We start from the raw sequence: 22,060 nt of genomic DNA on the forward strand, positions 1-22,060 counted from the left end.
ATTTTTAATCATATGCCTTCTTATGTTAGCAAAAATACTGCATCTTATAGGACACAGGAGATTCCGATTTCTGCTTGGCAGCACAGAGTTTCATTTAATGGCGCCCTTCCCCACTCCGTAACGGCGGTTCAGTTAGGTCCTTTGTCCATCCCCGTTACTTGGCAGGTCCCGTTGGGGAATTAAGAGTCCTTTCACCTCTGCTGTAGGGGTTATTAGGGCTTTAGTACAATACATATCCCGCAAAGTCCAGGTAGGGCCACCTGGGGCTGCGGCACATCCAGTTGGACCGAGCAGGATGAAGCTTAGTCGCATCATGGATAATGGGGTTATGGGCAAGCGCCCCTGAGATAAGGATGAAATGCCTTTTTGGGTTGCCGAGAAATTTGACCAGCTGGAAGCAGTATTTCCTAATATGACTCCTGTTGAGAAACAAAGGATTCTAACAGTTAGTTTATAGAAAGACTTAGTGCCAGAGGTGTCTGATTGTGACACCTGGGGTAGCAGTCTATGCTAAGTGCTTCGGCACACCATCCATGGGTGTCCTCCCCTCCGTCATTAAGCGTGTCCAAGATGAACACGGTGAGGAGGAGACTGTTGAATTGGGAATGAGACTGGTTGGAGTGTTTGACCTAGTTTCCAGTCTCATCCTTGCTAATGTTAAGGGAGATGCGGTGAACTTTCAGGTGTCAATCGCTTTCAGCGAATGCCCAATGCCGATAAACCCCGGCAGTTACCGAAGAGCATTGCGGAGGCTTATAAGATAATTGGCCGCATTAGTTTGGGTGTTAAGCCTTTTGCTAAGAAACCAGCACAGCAGCAAAGTCAGACAGCGAAGTCTGATAAAGATGAGCGCCCGAATGTTCCAAAACAGAATGGAAATGAGAATAAAAAACAGCAAAACCAGCAACAGAAACAGGGCTCGCATCCGGCTTCACCAATACCTATGTCTACTGAGCACACATATGATTTGCGCAACCGCGCTAATATTAAGTCACGTTATCGTTTTCAGGTTCCTGATCAACATTCTCCTCGCTCTGTGCAGGATACATCGGTCTCACCAACCGGTGGAGGAGACAGTGGCAGAGAGCGGGATGCCCAACAAAGCTGCGAGCAGCCCCGCAGGACCGACGGTAAAGGCAAGCGAGACTACTCTGCGCGTCAAAGACCCTAGTTTCAGAAGAAGAAAGTTGTCACTTTAACAGCGCGGTATGCCATGGATAGTTAGAACGCAGCTTTGGAATCTGACATGTGCGCTGACGCTGTTAGACAGCGTGGCAGAAATGACAGTAGTGCGAGAAGCATTGCATCCAATTCTGAAGGTGACAGCAACTGACACGTTCGTTGCTGTTGAAACTGCTGACAATAGAGTGGCTCCCCCTGAAAGACTTTGAGAAATAGTCCTCTTAATTGAAGGTGACATACAACGTACTATAAATGGGGTATTTTGGGAAAATCTGACTACTACCTATGACATTTTGTTAGCGGAGGCTGATTGGCCCCCACCCTTCGTTCTGGCTGCTCTAAGAGGGGAGGAGGTAATCCTCCCTAATTTCACACACACTGTGTCGAAAGAGCAGGTCGTGAATTTTGCAGAAGAGTGGGCTAAGGTGCTTGCACCAGAGTTGTACCGTATTCAATGCGGATGGACAAATTATCCCCCAGCCATGAGATTCCATTGCGGTCTATGCCATGACCTCAACCCCAATATCCATGCGACGAGATGCAAAAGCTCTGTGGCGGAAATCCTTGACTAGTTGGAATATCAAGGTGTAATTGAAACATGTGTGTCTCCGATGAATAATCCTCTTTTTACTGTGACCAAGCCTGATGGCTCGTATAGTTTGGTATTGGATTACCAGCATTTGAACTCTCATTGTTGGACCGGTGCTGTACAGAATACTCACAGTTCTGCACTTGTGGATAGTCACGTGTGTAAGCGGTTTAAGACCACACCTGACATATCTAATTGCTTTTTTTAACCATAACCTGTCCCCTTTTAGTAGTCAGTGGACGGCTTTCACCTGCGGCGGTAAACAAAAACAGTTCCGAAGATTAGCTATGGGCTATAAGAACAGTCCAGTCATCTTTGCTGCCCGCATAATTTCTATTTTAGAAAGACTCGACCCTTATGCATGCTCGTATGTTGATGACATTTATCTCACTGACGACAAATTATGGCTGCATCTTTGTCGCGTTGACCACATCATTTGTACATTTGCTGACTTCGGTTACAAATTTAACTTTGCAAAGTCACACATTGCAGAGTACACAGTGTTGTTCCTGGGCTATGAGCTCAACAATGAAGGTTGAGGTTTAGCACCTTACTTTCGGGAGAAGTGCGCACAGCTGCACGCTCCGACAACTCTAAAAAAATACAATCTTTACTGGGTTTTTAAAATTTCGGGCATACTTACATTCCCGAATATGCCCAGCATATCCAGCCGCTTTATGCCTTGGTACAACCTACTTTCACCAAATCTTGCTGGCTGCCTGATCATTATGCCATTTTGCAATCTTTGCAGTCTAATCTGCTTGAATCTAAATACTTACTGACCCATGACAACCACACCAAACTGGTAATGAAAATTGTGCCTGGGGCAGTGGGTTTCACGTACCTGACTTTTAATGCGGGTGACACAGTCCCTATTGCTTACAAGTCACACTTGTACACTTCAGCTCAAATACGATTTTCGTCTGAGGAAAATATTTTGACTGTGGTGCAGATGGCAATTCTTAAGGAACGTGCACTGTTGCAGGGGAAATGCATGTTGATTGTTACACTGTATCCTGTTTTGGAGGCAGTGATGAAAGCCAGTGTACCGAATTCAAAAGCTTTGCACCCTAGGTGGATACAAAGGGCCACGTCCTTGACTTCTTCGGATGTCACGTTCATCTTTGATTCCTCTTTGCAAACTCAGGTGTATTTGCAGTATGAATTTGTTCATCCAGCTCCCCTGACCATGCGCCCACTGGAGGATTTCCATTGTATCATTTACACAAATGGATGGGCGCCCCCGGAGACGGTTTCAAAACATACGTATTCAGCCACCTGCGCAATTGTGGTTGGTACCATGGTGAATGGAGAGTTTAAGTCTGATGTTGTACATAGACATACATTAGGGGACTGTACCGCCCAATTGGCAGAGCTACGTGCTCTGATGCTTGCACTGGAGTTGGCTGACCCTTTTGTGACTACTCTGATTGTGAGTGACTCTTACTACTGTGTTGACTTACAATGACAATTTATTATTTCGGACTCAGAATGACTATCGTGATTCCAAAGGTAGCATGATCAAACAAAAAAATGCTATGGGTTTGAGTGGCTGAGCTTAAAGAACGGCTGCTGCTCGTGTTTGTAATTCATACTCTTGGTCACCAATGCGTGGGGTACACGCTTTTGGTAACTGTCTTGCTGATGAAGCAGCAAAAATCGCAATAGCAACATATGTGGTTGCAGCAGTTACATGTTCCAAAAGTAAGATTGATGATGACATCTTGGCAGCTATTGCAACAACAGATAAGGGAGGTAATTTCCCTAGAGGTTTCCCTTCTAAATGCTCTTATCATTTAGGTCCTGATAAAGTTCCCTTTGTGAGAATTAACGACGTTGGTGACAGGTTGATTCGCACCACGGACCGCAGGCAGACCTTGATAACAGCAGCTCATGAAGGCTTGGCCACGGCTCACACCGGCGTGTCAGCTACTGTATCTCTTTTACAACAGCGTTACTGGTGGCTGGATTGTACAAACAGACCCTTGATTATGTCCTCCATTGTGATATAAGTCAGCAGATTAAACCTTCAACTGCTGCGCTCCCACCCCAGACACAGTTGTACATATCTAATAAACCACTTGAGTATGTTTATTTAGATCACTGAGGTCCTTTCTCCTCTGATACTGCGTATAAGTACATCTTAGTTGCAGTAGATTGGTGCACACGCTTTGTTTGGGTGTGGCCACAACGCAGCGCTGATGCCGCACTGTCATCAGGGATTTGCGTGTCTTTGTCGGAATTTTGGAATATGGCGCCTTTCAGTCGGACCAGGGTCCAGCGTTTGCCTCTAAGGCGTACAAGGATGCCATGGGTTCATTCGGGGTCCAAGTCAATTTTTCGTCTTTATATAGGTCTTAGGGCAATAGGTTTGTGGAGCAGATGAACCGTGACTTAAAGCAATCCTTGGCAGCTAGGGTTTTAGGTACTGGCAGGAACTGGTTAGCCCATCTCTATAGCGTACAGTGTGTGCACTTAATAATCTCCCTAGAAGGTCTCTGGGTGGGCGGCCCCCATAAGAAATGCTCTTTGGCATCAAAATGTTTGTCCCGGACCTTGAGGGTCTAGATATGGCGGCGTCTGCCGCATCCTTTGACATAGATGAACATTGTAATGCATTACAGGATCTACAAAAGATCAGAGACAGTCTTGCAAAGGAACACTTACCCTCCACATCTGATGCTGCTCTTCAGATTCCGGTAGTTGGCTGGCTACCCCGAGTCGGTGACCTGGCCCGTGAGAAGGTGGAGAACAAGAAGGAGTTTGGCCCCTCATATCGGGCACCAGTTCCTGTGCTTGGAGTGCAGGGTACAAGAACAGTCATTTTACCTTCACTTCCTGATTGCAAGGAAAACAGGTACATCTCCATTGACAATGTCAAATTACAGGGAGTGCCCAATTCTTCTTAGTATGACTCCTGCGGTCTGTTGTCCAGCGATACTTAGAAATTCTATTTTGGCTCCTGCACCTACCACCAGGCCTGACATTGCCATCGAAATGCAGGTAGTTACTGATCCTTTACTGAATACACCGACTGGTGATCCCCATTAATGATACTGAGTATACCTACCCTACAGATTTGTCGATGCCTGATTTGCAAAAATCTGCAGTTAACCAGTCACACTTTTCACTTGACACTGACTCTGTTACATCAAAGTCCCCATCAAAAATTTCGTTTTTTGCTGTTTGGTTTAAAAAACATATTTTGATACCTCCATGGACTTACATTTGGCTGGTGCTTTTTCTATTTTTTTAATCATGTTGATTGGATTTGTGGTGTATTTTTCCGTTTTGTGAATGGACACTATGTTAAAGAGAGAACTTCAATTAGGCTAAATGATTGAACTTTGGCACCCCACTCCTCATCTCACATTATGAAGAGGGACCAGACTTTTGTTAACGTAACAGCTTGGCCCATTTTAGATGGGATTGTATGGGATGCTGTTAGATTTCAGATACATGGCCCCGCAGAGGTTATTAATATTCCCAATGTACTACGTGTATCCATGCGGGATGTGGTTAAACAAAATATACTCTCTGATGATAGGGATATCCAGGCCGTAGAGGCCCTGTTTTCTGATTTGAAATACTATGCTACTTTTGATGCTGAAGATTTATATTTAGACTCTACCAACTATGCTGATTTATTTTGCTACCAACATTACGGCAATCATTTTCTGCACAAAGCAAACAAAATTAGAAATGTGGTTAATTATACACAATAGGAACATTTTCCAGCTCCGGTAGAGGGCAACTCAAAAACTCTTTTGAAAAAGTTTACATATTTTACTGATTTTAATAAATCTAATCCTGACACATTTTATTTTAAGATGACTAATAAGTCCTCTTCCAAGGTTAGACTAACCCACACAAAATTATTATATTCTAAGTCCTTTCTTGACCTATTAGCTGTAGGGGGCTATGAACTGTCGAAAGATAGTATTGATCTTAAATCTGTTTGGGGTTCTAAAAGTTGGCAAGTACAGGGCACTGAAGCTTTGCATCGTGCATGCCTTATCCTGAACCATATTTTGTTTTTGAACACGACTATTTCACAAACCACTTGCTTTGGATTGGCTACGTCTAAAAAGTTAAATGCTCCTTCCGTTCCTAATGTAGGGGAATACCCTACATGGTACAATCACACTGATATGTCCATAGATGAATTGTAGTCCCTGGTACTAAATCCTCTTTTAATATTTCCAGCTTGGATCCCGAGGGTTGGTTATTGTGGAAAAAAGTGTAGATTCATGTCAACTTCAATTTCTGGGTCTGGTCCCTGGCTATACACAGGTTAGAGTGTATCTCCGATTTGAGACTGCCAATTCTGTTACTACCTATTCAGTAGGCAAATTATGTCACAACTGGCTCAAACACTCCACTTTAGAGTCAGTTAAGGAACATTTGTCTATATTGACTGATGATGTTGATTTGAATGATTTTGTCAAAGGCCAGGCAACAGGTAGGTCAAAAAGATGGGCGTATGCTATTTACAACGAAGTTTGGAAACTGACTCAAATTGAAGCTGCTTCTAGATTAAGGGCTTTTGACCAAGCACATTTTGAAAAAGTGCTTGCAGTTGTTGATAATAGCATTAATACCCTTTCTTCCCGAATTTATACATTAGATAATATAGTTTGTTTAAGATGAAGTGTCAGTTTTGTACCATGGTCAAAACCAATTATGTTCCATTATGCAATTAGCGTGGACTTTGCAAACTTTAAAGGCTGGTAAGGTGCCTTGGGACTATATGACTACCTCTTCAAGAATTTTTGCCATTTAATTTGTCTGTAAAGCAACAATTTATGTCTATGAAAGATGTTGCATGTTCACTTTTGCATATTGAAAAGTTAGAACCTTTACCATTTTCTGTTGCTGAGTCCAATTCAGCTGTATGGCTCATTCATGGGTTAATAATGTTGCCTTTTCCATTATTCAAATTTGATTCTTGTATGAAATGTTATGCCATGAACCTTTAGGTAGCGCTTACCTTCACGAAGTTTGCCATTCACCTATAGGTGTCTGAGGGAGGGTAAAGAAGTTTATTTGAAAGGTGTAGATTGCAATTCAACACCTGAACACTCATTAGTTTGCATGAACATCCAATTGCTTGGCTCGAGCAATTCTGACGCACCAAACTTAGCATGCATTTTAAAAGGGAATCCTGTCCCGGCCATAACTCCGACTTTCACGTTGCTAGCAAACAGTAGTTATTTGCTTTTAAATAATGAAGACAGCTGTGGTATGCTGGCAGGGATTCCGTACATTGTGACTGTTTCCCAAAGTGTAGTTTGTTGCAAGAATATGCTATTCCCTCCTCCGCATGGGAAGCTTGTTATCTCCATCTGGCCTTCCATTCTGACCTTGAAAGCAGAGTTCAACAAGATGAGTTGAATAAGGGCTCCATTGTCTCAAAAAGAAGTCACCCTTACTTCTTCACGTGAAACATTCGTCCTTCACATGGCAAACCCTTGCTTCGAGGTGCATGCCTTGCTGAATACTAATCTCCTCCTGCATTTCGGTGCTTTGATTCACACTATCTTCAATGCCTCCTCAACCACAGGCTTGGTGCACTTTTTTAAAGTAGTAAGTTCTGGCCTTGTGACCTTATTCCTAACTATGGGGGTCATTAGGATCGCGGACGGACTTGAGAAGAGGAGGGAAAGTCCGCAGGGGCTGCAGCGTTCTCTCCGAGTAGATTAGGATGTGACCGCCAGGGTGGCGGTCACATCCTCTATCTTTAACATTGCGGCGGGTGGAGCTTCAAGCTGCACCCGCCGCAAAGTTAAAAATGCATGCATCGTATTTGCATGCACAAAGCAGCAGGCACTGCGCAGTGCCTGCCGCTTTGTGCACGCAAATGTAGGGGGGTACCATAGGTACCCCCCATGTGCATCCCCCACCCCCCTTCACCCAGGGGGCCCGCAACGGGCCCCCGAAGTGAAAGTACGTATGCTTTTCCACGTCAGAAAAGCCGCCGTGGAAAAGCATGTATTCACCACCATCCTAATATGGCTGGCGGTGTCTGATAGATACCGCCAGCCATGTTAGAGCTTTTCTGCTGCGGTCGGAAGGCGACCGCGGCGGAAAAGCTGCGGACGGAATTCCAGACCAACAAGCTATCATAATTTGGCTGTGGGTCTTTGGAGGCTCCGCAGCGGTTTTTCCTCATCCTCCGGGCCGGCGGTGGCTTCCGCCGACCCGGGGGATGCGGAAAAACCGCTATCATAATCGGCCCCTAAATTTGGTGAGATACCAGCCTTTTTTCATTCTATTTTTTCCAGCCTGTTCGGTGGTTTACCGTTACTTCTCACCTTGGCTGCCGGTGTACTCCTGTAAATTTGTATGCTTAAAAATGGCTGCACACTCTGTGCCACACGACAACCAGCCCCGGCTGCTCCAACTTCGTAACCAGGTGCTTGAATACTATGGATTGCTACCACTAGCTACCTTGAGTGTGGCGTTTGGATTATCTTTCAGGTTTCCGTATTTTACATGCGTACAGCCTCTCTTATATTGCCTGGATTGCGGTTTTGAATGGGCTCTGGATTTGTGTCTCTGCAATACGATGTCTCCTAACCCGGATTATGATCTGCTAATGAGTCACTTAGTTGCTCATGAGTTAGACTGTTCTGGTACTGGAATATTGGCATGCGCAGCGGCACATGGAGTCCTGGGCAATTGGAATATATGGTCTGCAGCTTATGAATTCCGAGCATGCAGTTATCTCAAAGAATACCCGAGTTGTCCTCTGATGGTGCTAGAGGCTCCGGATGTCAAAGAACATGTATGTTTCTTCCCATTATTGAATTGGATGGCTGAAATGTTTTCGAATGAGAACAATGAATTACTCTTGGAAGCAGTTGCAATTTACTGTGCATATAGGCTATTGGATTGAACTGGCATTAGTTCCGCCATCAAACGCGTACTGGGCTCAGGGTTTTTTTTTCTCCGTTATCCAATTCATTTTTTTTCCCTTTTATCTCAATCTTTAGAATTGGACAGAATAAAACCCATGTTTGGTTTTGACTATTTTTTATGGGTACTAATTCGGAATTTTACCACCAATTGTTCAGTTTGGCAATTTTTGAACTTGGTTCTGTCTCAATCGAACTTGAACTCTGCATTACAATGTTGCCCCCTTCTTTGTGCGTGTTCTGATCAAGAGAGGGTGTGGTGAAAGCAGGGCCTTGCTTGCACACATTGCTATGTTAGGCTTATTAGAAGTTTTAATGCCATTTTACCTTTTTGCTGCTTTTGCACACAACACTATATGTGACTGTTGTTGTAACTTAGGCTGTGTGAATTCTTCACATGAGAATGGCTTGTTTTCAACATCCCTAGACTTACATATCGACCTTAGTCTGCACAGTGAGTGTTGAAGCCTACAAGGTTATCATAACAATGTTAGGTGTTGTTTGGGCTGATCGGCTGATGCTCTAGACATAACATGCACGCAACTGCAGCTAGCTGAAATTCTGGCGTCTTTAATGCATGCATGCATGATTTAGACACTTCGACCAAATCCATTTACAGAGAGAGAGAGCTGTTGCAGAGCCTGATGTGATTTACTCCTGCTGATCTTGGAGGTAAAAGTTCCCCTATTCAAGCCTAACAGACCTTCTATATTTTACAAAACATAGCTCCTAGCTAGTGAGGGTGGTACACTAGGCACTATAAGTCCTGTTTCCACTCGCATTATAATATGCTTTCTCCTTTTGTGTTTTATGGAATTGTAACAATGCTGATCGTATTATTTTTAATCATATTCCTGCTTATGTTAGCAAATATACTGCATCTTAGAGCATGTCGTTAAAATAAACATTTTAAACGTTATCATGTCTCTTTTTTTACCCATGTTGTGGACCGGTATGAGAATATAACGAAAGAGTGTTCTTGATTCCCACCATTCCTGAGAGTAACCTAAGTCGCATATTCTGGGTTGTCTAATCATTGGTTCCTTTGCTATAGGACGAAGAGCTAATTTGACACTGATGCTAGTCGGTTACGGGGTTCTAGGTACTGAGGTGAGTTTTTTGGTCCACCACAATTCACTGAGGTCCTGGGTCTCTGTGCACAGTTCTGTGTCTGAGCAGAATCCCTGCAACAAACCTAGATCTTTTTATCCTCTGACCCACTGTGCCAGGCACTCATCCAATAATGTTAAGCATCTTCCACTTCCCGGTGTCTCGAATTCTGGGGCATAATAGCAAGGGCTATATCGCAGCTTTAGCTGGGCTTTTTCCCACTAAAGCAGCAATATTTTTATCGTCCTATCAGCAAACTGTCGCTAACTGCTGTTTTAGGCGATAGGGACCGGTTTTGGGTCCTCTTTGCATGTCAGCAATATTTATTGCTAATGACATGCAAAGTGGGCGTCCCCAAACTATTAGAGACTGAAAGCAGTCGCTAACACAGCTATCGTCTATTAGCAATGCAGGCTTAGTGATAAAAAAAAGTCATGCTAACCGCAAATATCGCTAGAATCTAACACCTGCTAATATAATGACTTACCTGTGTATTCAATGGGAGGTGGATTGTCAGGTTAAGCCCCCATTGGCGTTAATGCGTGAATATCTCTGAATTTCCAGCAATATTCACGCATTTCGCCGCTATCCCTGGATATTTTAGCACAATGGAGAAAAACGTTGCTAATAGCATGTTTTCTCCGCTAACATATCCAGCGATAGACAGCGATAAAAAATAAACATGCTAAGCACGTTTTGCGATAAATATTGCATTTCCTTGCTAATGTTCCCCTATGTTCTTACCAGCAGAGCACCAAGATGCTCCTTAGGAAGCAAAAGTTACGCTCTATAAATACAGTATTAATTCTATGTCAGGACCGGAGGCTTCAGATTATGCTTTTCTCTCTTCGCTGTTTATTAACATCACATCGCACAGCAGCCAGAAAAGCATCAAAACTTGAAAAATTTTGTAGTATTCCCAACATAGGAATCTCAGAAAACATTGTAATAACATCGTTTAATAACTACAAATCCCATGAGATGAACATTCAGGCAGTCCTTCTTTAGTGTCCATAAACCCCAATATAAGGCGTCCAACCAACGAACTCCTCCTCTTTCTTCGCTGCTTCGCAGCCAGTTAAGTGCTATTATCCCTCTCTTGCACTTTTGTGTTTGTTGAGGTTTTTGTGTTTTCTTCTATTCTATTGCATTGAGTATTGCTTTGGGGGGCCTGTGGGGTTTTTCTTCCCTTTCAGAGCCCCTTCCATCGCGGGGACGCCTTCGCCCCTTACGCGATGTCCCCGTGTACTCCGCGGTGCTGAGTCACCGCTAGAGGGCGCCGTCGCGTCTCGCCTGCCCGCACGCAGTTTTCGTCTCATTGATTGGAGCTGCGCTGGGGAGTCGACATCGCAGGTGCCCTGCTGCCGCCTAACCCTGACGCCCTCTTGGGTTGTACTGTCCCGTTTTGAACGCCCCGGTGGGGTCTGTATTGTGGTTGTACCCACGTTGAAGCCTGCGGGCGATTTCAGCACCTTTTTCTGCAACAGCTTCCGCTGGGGTGTTCCCCGCTTGAGCGCGCTGGGAGGCGGTGCAGCCCGGTTCTGGAGAGAGGGTCGGCGCGCTGTAAAGGCTGGTGCGGCCTTATAATTGTCCGGTTCCACCGGCCCACAACTTTTGCCAACCTTCGGTCGGCCCACACGTGGCAGTCTGTGTACGCCATCGGAACCCTCAGTTTCACTTTCCTTTCTACTGCGTAGCGCCATGGCTGAGGGGTACTACGCCGAGGAGGAGGAGTCCCACCAGTACCTCCAGGACGACGAGTTTTATGCGGCTGTGGACCAGTCGATTTATCGGTGTGTACAGGAAATCGTTGGGCCTATGGAGGACAGACTTTCAGCCCGCATTGTCCAGGAATGTGCCAAGTTGGCACCGACCCCGGGGGGATCCCCGGCCACCAATCCTGGCCAGCCTCCGGCGGCCAAGAAGTTTCGTGGGGACGCAGGTCCCAGTGGTTCGCAGGGTGTGGATAAGGACGCTTTCGAGCGCCTACGGGACGCTTTTCTGGCTAAAGCGTCTGGGTCGACTCCCGAGGCGCCTCCGCCTAACACACCTTCTGCACCGGCGAACGTCGTCCCGACCTCCCCGGGGGGGCTTCCCCCGCGGATACCGACGACGACGACGACGATGGGGACTCCGTGCGGTCATGGCGACCGTCGTCCAATTCGACGGAGTTGCCCAAGGACACCTCGGGCATGCTGGACCCGGACGAGATCATGCACCCGCGGTCAGCCGCCTGGGCGCCTGGCGATAAGGTGGCGCAGTTTGTGGCGGGCCGCCTCCGCAAGCCCTTGGAAAAGGAGGCGCGCAGCTGTCTGAGGGGCGAATGCCCTCGCCCGACTTTGGAGGGGAAGGTGGCCATGACGCCGGAACTTGATGGGAAAATGGCCACCTTCATGGCGAAGTTCGTCAAGGACCCCCGGAAGGGGATCGACCGTTCCTGGCGCTCCTGCCAGGACAAGCTCTTGGACACCATTGGCCCCCTCACCAAGATTCTCGATATGGCCGAAGAAGCCAAGGTGTCTGGCAGCGCCATTTGCCCGGAAGTATTGTCCAATTGGGCGCAGCGGGCGGTTGTCTTCTTGGGGAATGCCAACTGTGCCCTGTCGACCGAGCGGCGTCGGTCGCTACTGATAAAATTGGATCCCAAATTGGGCGATTTGGCTTCGTCGGAAGCTGGCGCGGTCGCCCAAGGAGGACTCTTTGGCGACCCATTCATCAAGGAGCTGGGGAAGTTTGTTTCCACCTTCACCTCCCTGGATAAGGCCCAGTCGACCATCAAGCGGGTCTTCAACCAGCGTTTTTCCCGGGGGGCTGGTCGTGGTAGGGGCCTCACGACCGGCCGCGGTGGTCAGCAACAGCCCGGTAAAGGGCATGGCTCCGGCAGAGGAGGCTACAACTCCAACGCGAATTATAACAACTTCTACCCCACCAGAGGACAACGTTTCAGGGAACGCAGAAACTTCCGGAACGATTCCGGTGGCAACAGTTCTCACGGTGAGTGTTATCCCTGCAGATCAAGTGGTTATTGGGGGGAGGTTGGCGTGTTTCCCCCAAGCATGGGAGGCTCTTACATCGGACGCATGGGTCCTTCAAACCGTGCGGGGATTCCGCATAGAATTTTACGACCAGCCGTGCCAGGCGGTGCCGCCCCGGCCTATAATGTTTTCCCAATCGGACGCGCTCTTGATCGACGAAGAAGTCTCGGCGCTTCTGCGCAAGGGGGCTATTTGTCGAACAACGCGCCACCCCCGGGGTTTCCTGAGCAATATTTTTCTTGTGGAAAAGGTGGACGGGGGCAGACGACCAGTCATCAACCTCAGGGAGTTCAATGGCTGGGTGGTATACAACCACTTCAAGATGGAGGGCATCCATCTTTTGAGGGACGTTTTGCTCCCGAACGACTGGATGGTCCGTCTGGACCTCAAGGATGTGTATCTGGTGGTTCCGATTTACCCCCCGCATCGTCGTTTCCTTCAGTTCTGCTGGAAGGACATGGTGTACGAGTTCAAGGCCCTTCCGTTCGGTCTTTCCTCGGCCCCTTGGTGCTTTACAAAGATTCTGCACCCGGCCATAGAAACCCTGCGGGGTCAGGGGATTCGGCTTATCGTCTATCTGGACGACATCTTGCTGTTGGGCCAGGACCCGAGCAAGTTGGCCGCCCATCTGTCTCAGACGATCTCCCTGTTGCAAGGTCTGGGGTTTATTGTCAACAGGGAGAAGTCTGTTTTCACCCCCGCCCAGCAAATGGTGTTTCTGGGCTTTGTGGTGGACTCAGTGAAATCGACTCTCAGTTTGCCGTCCAGAAAGATGGCCAAAATAAAGCATCTGCTTCGGCAAACTATCTCCAAGTCGCACACCTCCCTCCGGCAGGTGGCCAGAGTAGTAGGCCTTCTCTCATCGTCCATTCAGGCGATATTCCCGGGCCCTCTTCATTATCGGGCCCTTCAGCGGCTAAAAGAGATTTCTCCACAGGCGGCGCTTGGACGAACAGCGCCTTCACATCAACTACTTGGAACTTCTAGCAGGCTCGGTCGCCGTCCGTTGCTGGACGAGGGACTCGGTGAAATCATGTGTCCTTCTACGGATGGACAATGTCTCAGCGGTTCGGTATGTGAACCACTTGGGGGGTCCGCGGTCAAGAGCCCTCGCGGACCTGGCGAAAGACTTTTGGGATTATTGTCTCGCTCATCAAGTCTCGGTTCAGGCGAAATACCTGCCGGGTCAGGCCAATCAGGTGGCGGATTGGCACTCGAGGTATCTCCGAGACTCCAGTCTGTGGAAGCTGGATGCTCAGGTGTTCCGCTGGCTGGCGGCGTGCTGGGGTCCGTTTTCCATGGACCTTTTTACGTCCTGTCTGGACTTCCAGCTTCCGAGGTTCTTCAGCTGGAGACCGGATCCCTTGGCGGAAGCGACGGATGCGTTCCTCCAAGACTGGAGTCAGGAACGACCGTATGCTTTTCCGCCCTTCTCAATGATAATACGGGCCGCGGCCCAGATCCGCCGTCAGGTGGCGGACGTGGTGATGGTGACACCCGTTTGGAGGTCGCAAGTGTGGTTTCCAGTTCTTCTGGAACTTTCCTGGGATTCTCCAGTCCTACTCCCCCGGCTTCCTCGTCTTCTCCTCAATCCAGACGGGGTCCCTCACCACCTCCTCCAGGGTTCTCTCCGCCTCATGGCATGGAGGCTTTCAGGAGACGTTGGTCGCTCCCTGGACTTTCGAACTCAGCTCAGCACTTTTTGTCCAAGGCCTGGGCAGGCAGCACTGCCAAGAGGTATAGATCAGCTTGGACCAGGTGGGTTCGTTGGTGTCTTCGACGGGGTTTGGATCCCATGGTCGCAGGCCTAGTTCCTATCCTGAATTTTCTTGCAGAACTCTCTACCGCCGGATTGGCATACCGGACGATTAATACGATACGCTCTGCCATTTCGGCAGCTCATGTGCAGATAGATGGAGCAGCAGTTGGGGAACATCCCCTGGTATGTCGACTCCTTAGAGGAGTGCGTCTGGCTTTACCGCCGGAACCACGGTATTCCGTCCTGTGGGATGTTAACGTGGTGTTGAACCTTTTTCTTTCCTGGCAGCCTAACAAGTACCTTTCCTTAAAAGAACTGTCAGCTAAACTGGCGATGCTCTTGTGCTTAGTATCTTGTCGCAGAGTGTCTGATGTGCGTGCCCTGGATGTCACGGCGAGAGCGTTCTCCCCGGACGGGGTGACCTTTACCGTGGGTCGACGCACGAAATCGGCTACGAGGTCTATTTCCTATCCGGCATTTGCAGATGCCCCCAAGTTGTGTGTGGTACAGTGTTTGAAAACATATGAGGATGTTACAACGGAACTTCGCCCTCCGGGCGAACGGCAGTTGCTGATTGCGCTGCGCAAACCGCACAAGGCTGTCTCTTCCCCCACTATAGCCCGGTGGGTGCATTGGGTAATGCAGGAAGCTGGTATTGATACGAGGCAGTTCGGAGCTCACTCGGCAAGAGGGGCCATGGCCTCAAAATCTTTTGCCCTTGGGGCACGCTTGGAGGACCTCATGCGCGCGGCAGATTGGTCTTCGGATTCCACCTTCAAAAGGTTCTATTTTAAGCCAGTGGTGGATATTGCTAGTTTGGTGGTGAGTAAGCTTTAAACAAGCATAATCTGAAGCCTCCGGTCTTGACATAGAATCGAAATTTGCCTAGTGTAGTAACGGTAAGTTTCAATTCTATTAAGGACACGGAGGCGAGGATTATCCCACCCATGCCTCCTGCGGAGATCCCGCCCGTACTGGAGTAAGTAATCCGTTTTCCGACTTGCAGTTGGTCACTGTTTTCTTGAAGTACATGTCGATGACTTGCTAATCTGCTTTGTTGCTTTGCCTTCATGCTTAGCGGTATGGCTTGGCTCACGCTGTTCTTTTTTCCGCCAGGGAATGATGGTGCGAAAAGAGATGCCTGAGACTTTGGCCTGACTCGCCACGAAGAAAGAGGAGGAGTTCGTTGGTTGGACGCCTTATATTGGGGTTTATGGACACTAAAGAAGGACTGCCTAAATGTTCATCTCATGGGATTTGTAGTTATTAAACGATGTTATTACAATGTTTTCTGAGATTCCTATGTTGGGAATACTATAAAATGTTTCAAGTTTTGATGCTTTTCTGGCTGCTGTGCGATGTGATGTTAATAAACAGCGAAGAGAGAAAAGCATAATCCTCGCCTCCGTGTCCTTAATAGAATTGAAACTTACCGTTACTACACTAGGCAAATTTCGATTCATTATTCATTCATTCAGATAGTATTACAAAAACAAGTGTACATAGTCACATGGTATATATGTAATACGGCCCATTTTCAAACAAGGGGAATGAGTTTATTAATTTAGCGAACATGGTGTGACAACATTTAGATTACAGTGAGGTGCAGATGACACAGTGCAATGATTAATCAAACGCTTCCCAAGTTTTAATTGAAACACAAAATGTTTTCCAGGTGAACAAGAACGTTAAAAAGAAATAAAACCTCTAAAGCAACATATTTTATGGAATAGAGTCATAAAATATGTATAATCCTTTCCATTTGGGTACTGTTGACAATTAACCTTTCATGGTCAAGCTGGTGGGTCTTCTTCAGGACATTTACAAAGTCAGTACAAGAAGCACCCAATCAGAGGAAGAATACAAGTTGAGGGGGAGAATAAAATTCTAGAATATAAACAAATCATGCCAGTGTGGTAACAGTGTAAGGTCTGATTTACAGTTTGGTGAATGTATTTCTCCCTCACAAATATGACGGATATCCGGTCAGCTGTATTCCAATCACCATTGGATATAATACACTTGTAATACAGTGGACGGTATATCGGTCAACCATCTGCTAGATGCTTAATCAGGCCCATAGTCTCATATATTTAACTCCCGGCTGAAAAATGTTTCTGCTTAAGTTAGAGGGCTTGGATGCTTCCGAAAACAAATAGAGCAGAAAACCACTAGTAGGTGGTTGTAGTAGTGTCATTTGCTAAGGGCAAGCTCAGAAAGTGGTGTTTTGGCATTTAAGTATGTGATATGTTGCATCAGTAGCTGTTGTCCAGTACCTCTGGTGTCAAAAAGGATGTTGGATCAAGGCTAGAAGTACACATCATCTGGCTGCTGATATGGCAATGGGAGGAATCTATGATGTTATTCCGCTGGCTTTTACAACGCAGGGAATCACAATACGGTCGTTACAACAAATGACAAATGACAAATGACGGTCAAGTGGCAGATTTTGTAAAGGAATTGTATCGTTTTATAATTGTATTTAATTATATAGCGCTTTCTACCCCTGATGAGGCATCAAAGCACTTATCGGTGAGTAGCAAGCTACTCTGGAAGCCAAAAAGGATTAGATTGATTGATTGATTGATTGATTGAGTGGTGGATTAGTATAGTGAAATTTGAGCTAATGTGAGCGGTGGACATTTGACTCTGCTAGTTGGGTTGAATAGGAGAATGGGGGATAGAAGAGGGAAAAGTGTTTTTTGGGAGGTCATAGTAGTAAGATGAGGTTTGGGATGAGCACAAGGAGAGATGTAGAAGGGAAACATCTCTAGTAATGAATTAGGGAAATAATAGTTATAGAATGAGTTTTGGATTGAGTCAAAAGAGGGATAGGTGAGGGAAGAATTTATAAGAGTTGTTTGGGAGATCATAGTATTAAAATGAGGTTTGAGGTGATCCAAGGAGGGATAGAGAAGGGAAGAGTCTAGAAAGGGTTATTTTGCCGATCATAGTAGTAGAATGAGGTTTGGGATGAGTCAGAGAGTGTAGGTAGAGCATATATTGAGAGAGGCATAGGGTGAAAACTAGGGCAGTGCTTTGAAGAGAGTAATAACAGTAGGAGTAAAGTAGTAAATGCATAGTTAAAGAAGTACATAGTATACTTTTTTATATCAAGAAATACACATATCTAGATACATATATATCATCAAATTAAATGTTTAAATACAGAGGGATATATACTAGGTCAGGGATCCAAGGACGTGTGAGGTCAGGGGTCCAACAATGCATGAGGTGATGGACCCAAGGATGCGTGAGGTGAGGGGCCCAAGAATGTGGGAGGCCCAAAGATGGGGGAGGTGAGGGGCCCAAGGATGTGGGAGGCCCAAAGATGGGGGAGGTGAGGGGCCCAAGGAAGCGCAATGTGAGGGACCAAGGATGTGTAAGGTGAGGGACCCAAGGATGTGGGATGTGAGATGCCCAAGCACTCAGAGGGGCCCAAGGATATCCACAGGAGCCCAAGGATTCAGGAGGTGAGGAGCCCAAGGATGTGGGAGGGGCCCATAGATGCTGTAGGTGATGGGCCCAAGGATGCGTGAGGTGAGGAACTCAAGGATGCAGGAACTGAGGAGCCCAAGGATGCAAGAGGTGAGGAACCCAAGGAGATGGGAGGTGAAGAACCCAAGGATGTTGGAGGTGAGGGGCCCAGGATGCCGGAGGTGAGTAACCCAAGGAATACCCATATCTAGATACATACATATCATCAAATTAAATCTTTAAATACACAGAAATATATAGGAGGTCAGGGATACAAGGATTTGTGAGGACAGGGGTCCAAAGATGCATGAGGTGATGGACTCAAGAATGCGGGAGGTGAGGAGCCCAAGGATGTGGGAGGGGATGGGGCCCAAAGATGCAGTAGGTGATGGGCCCAAGGATGTGCGAGGTGAGGAACACAAGGATACAGGAGGTGAAGGCCTCATGGATGTGGGAGGTGAGGTACCCAAGGATGTGGGACGTGAGGGGACCAAGGATGCGGGAGGCCCAAAGATGGGGGAGGTGAGGGGCCCAAGGATGTGGGAGGCCCAAAGATGGGGGAGGTGAGGGGCCCAAGGATGCGCAATGTGAGGAACCCAAGGATGTGTAAAGTGAGGGACCCAAGGATGTGAGAGGTGAGATGCCCAAGCACTCAGAGGGGCCCAAGGATATGCACAGGAGCCCAAGGATGCAGGAGGTGAGGAGCCCAAGGATGTGGGAGGTGAGGGGCCCAAAGATGGGGGAGGTGAGGGGCTCAAGGATGCGCAATGTGAGGAACCCAAGGATGTGTAAGGTGAGGGACCCAAGGATGTGGGATGTGAGATGCCCAAGCACTCAGAGGGGCCCAAGGATATGCACAGGAGCCCAAGGATTCAGGAGGTGAGGAGCCCAAGGATGTGGGAGGGGCCCATAGATGCTGTAGGTGATGGGCCCAAGGATGCGTGAGGTGAGGAACTCAAGGATGGGGGAACTGAGGAGCCCAAGGATGCAAGAGGTGAGGAACCCAAGGAGATGGGAGGTGAAGAACCCAAGGATGTGGGAGGTGAGGGGCCCAAGGATGCCGGAGGTGAGTAACCCAAGGAATACCCATATCTAGATACATACATATCATCAAATTAAATCTTTAAATACACAGAAATATATAGGAGGTCAGGGATAAAAGGATTTGTTAGGTCAGGGGTCCAAAGATGCATGAGGTGATGGACCCAAGAATGCGGGAGGTGAGGAGCCCAAGGATGTGGGAGGGGATGGGGCCCAAAGATGCAGTAGGTGATGGGCCCAAGGATGTGCGAGGTGAGGAACACAAGGATAACAGGAGGTGAAGGCCTCATGGATGTGGGAGGTGAGGTACCCAAGGATGTGGGACATGAGGGGACCAAGTATGCGGGAGGTGAGGTTAGGGGCCCAAGGACGCACAGGGGTCTAAGGATGTAGTAGGTGAAGGCCCCATGGATGCGGGAGGTGAGGGACTGAAGGTTAAAGGAGGATTTATGGAGAGGGCCTAAGGATGTTGGGGGGCCTCTGATGAATGCTGGAGATGTCAGAAAAGACAGTTCAAAGCATTGTGTTCAAGGATGCTGGAGGCGCTGGGAACCAAGGAAAACATTTGTTTTATCTGTTTAATGAGCCTCCTATTGTATCTTCACATTATATAGGGCTTACTACGCCTATGCAGGGTGCCGCAGTACTCACGCACACAGGCACCATGGCACAGCGTTGGGCTGCTGAGGATTAAAGGGCAGATTGGAAACTGTTGTCCACCTACCAGAGAACCTGGTCCAGGAGCAATAATTCAGATGACACAAGCTCTTCCCTCATGATGACTGTCCAGGCCTCAGAGGCAGGCCCCACCCAGATTCAGCTCCCACCTTCCTGTCCTCTTCACCTGTGTGTACACATCCCAGAGCACAGGTAAGACTCAGTGGCTATCCCTAGGAAGTCCTCAGGACCCTCATGGTTGCTTCGTCCTCATCTTCGGCTGCACACCATGCTTTACCTTCCCGTGCTTCCCCCTTGAGTAGTGTCCAAGACAGCAGCAAACTGTGTAATCTTAGTTTATGAAGGGAAATTTCAATCAAACCCAAGAATAATCAATCAGATGAGAGGTGATTCATCAGACCATCAGGAACTACATCGGGCGCCTACCTTCCCCAGCACGAGTCATATAGACAGGTCCCAGTGCACACTGTGATCACGAAAACCAGAGGCCTGCGGCAGGAGGTACATGGTGACCAATACAGTGGGAGCAGATTTACTGGAATCAGATACTTTAAATTGAAGATTGATGGTGAAGGTAGGAAATGAGAAGGTTTGTGTATCATTCACTTAGAAGTAAGAGAAAGAGCAAAATGTTAAGATAAGGCCCCTTGAATGTGGTATTGCATTAGAGAGTAAGATACATTTGGTAGGTGGATAATCAGTTGAGTGCTTGGTTTGTGATACCTAAAACGGTGGCTGTAGAGAGGAGAGTAGAGCAATAAACTCTATTAAATGCAAATAAACACATCATAAGCAGAGAAGTTGATAACACTTGGTTCTTGAGGGAGATGTGATAAACCTGTCTTAATGTCAGTGCTGTTGCTGTGGAGCCACAAGCTCAGACACCAGATAGAAAAGGTTTTTTATATAGTTATGAGCAGTGAAAAGTTCACAGCTTTGGTTACACAAAGATGCTCCACAACCTAAAAGAAGAAGGTAAGTTAGGTGATTGGCTGGGAATCGAGGGAGTTCAAAGGGTTGGATCAGGATGCACTTTTATTTAATAAAGGAAGGTCTTGCTGAATTTAGACACCAACAGCAGGTTGCTGAGAACAGAGTGACTGAAGAGAGAGTTCAGAAAATATATAACTCAAGATGAGAGGGCAAATTGTTTAAAGAAGAGAGGGAATCCAAGGGAAATCATTTAGAGATGCTGGTGTCAAGGTGCACACGTTGAAACCATTGAAGGAAGTCAGAGGTGAGAAGTGTGAGTGGTATTGTGTTGACAACAGCAATTGAAGAATGATTCTAATTTTGGTAATCTTTGAGGAAAAGCATAGGTGAAATCAGAAGTGAAGAAGGGAGACTTGAAAAGTGAGATGCCAGATGGGGACAATTGGTTGTTGATTGTTTGAGTACGTACTCAGAATACGAGTATAGAGAAGTGATCAGGCCTTAAAATGAATACATTTTGGTGAGTTCACTAGACGGGAATACTGATTCATTGAAATATAGAAGTTGCTAATACTCACTATACAGAGTACCTGTTTGCTCCTGAAGAAATTAAGGTACTCTACAATTAAAAATATTCTAACGCTGCTAAAAATTCCAAGGCCCTTATTAATGAGACCTTGCGTCAGTTTTGCACCGCCGGTGCGTCACTTTTTGTGACGCACCAGCGGCGTACATAATGCGCCTTGTTGCACCATATTTAAAAAGTGACGCATCTAGGCAGATGCGTTACTTTTTAAACCCCTGCGCCACATTATACCTGCGTCAGGTATAATGTATGCAGAGGGGGCGTTCCCCCGCAAAAAGCCTCGTAATAGTGACGCAGTGAAATCCATGAGATTTCACTGCGTCACTTTTAGGATGCTGTTGCGTCAAAATCTTGCGCCTGCCTCACAGCAGGCGTAAGACTGGCGCAAGCCCTTTCAAATGGGGCTTTCCCCATGTGAAAGTACGCATTGCTGGAGTTGCGTCACTTTTGTGACACACTCCAGCAATGGGTCACTTTTGCGCTTACAGATGCGTCAGAAATACTGACGCATCTGTAAGTCCTTGTGACATGATGCGTCATACATTAAATATGACGCATCATTGGTGTCGCAAGGAGTCCGCAATGAAAAGTGACGCATCGCTGTTTTCACTCAGCGATGCATCACTTTTCATAAATGAGGCCCCAAGTACTTTCCCTTTCAAATTGAAGAAGTGCAGGTACTCAGTACTGGAGAGTACTTGATCATTTAAAGCACTGCTCATCGCTCCCTAACAATCGTCCAGCTGTTCAGGG

This window comes from Lissotriton vulgaris, chromosome 11 (genome assembly GCF_964263255.1).
Source record: "Lissotriton vulgaris chromosome 11, aLisVul1.2, whole genome shotgun sequence".
Lineage (NCBI taxonomy): Eukaryota > Metazoa > Chordata > Amphibia > Caudata > Salamandridae > Lissotriton > Lissotriton vulgaris.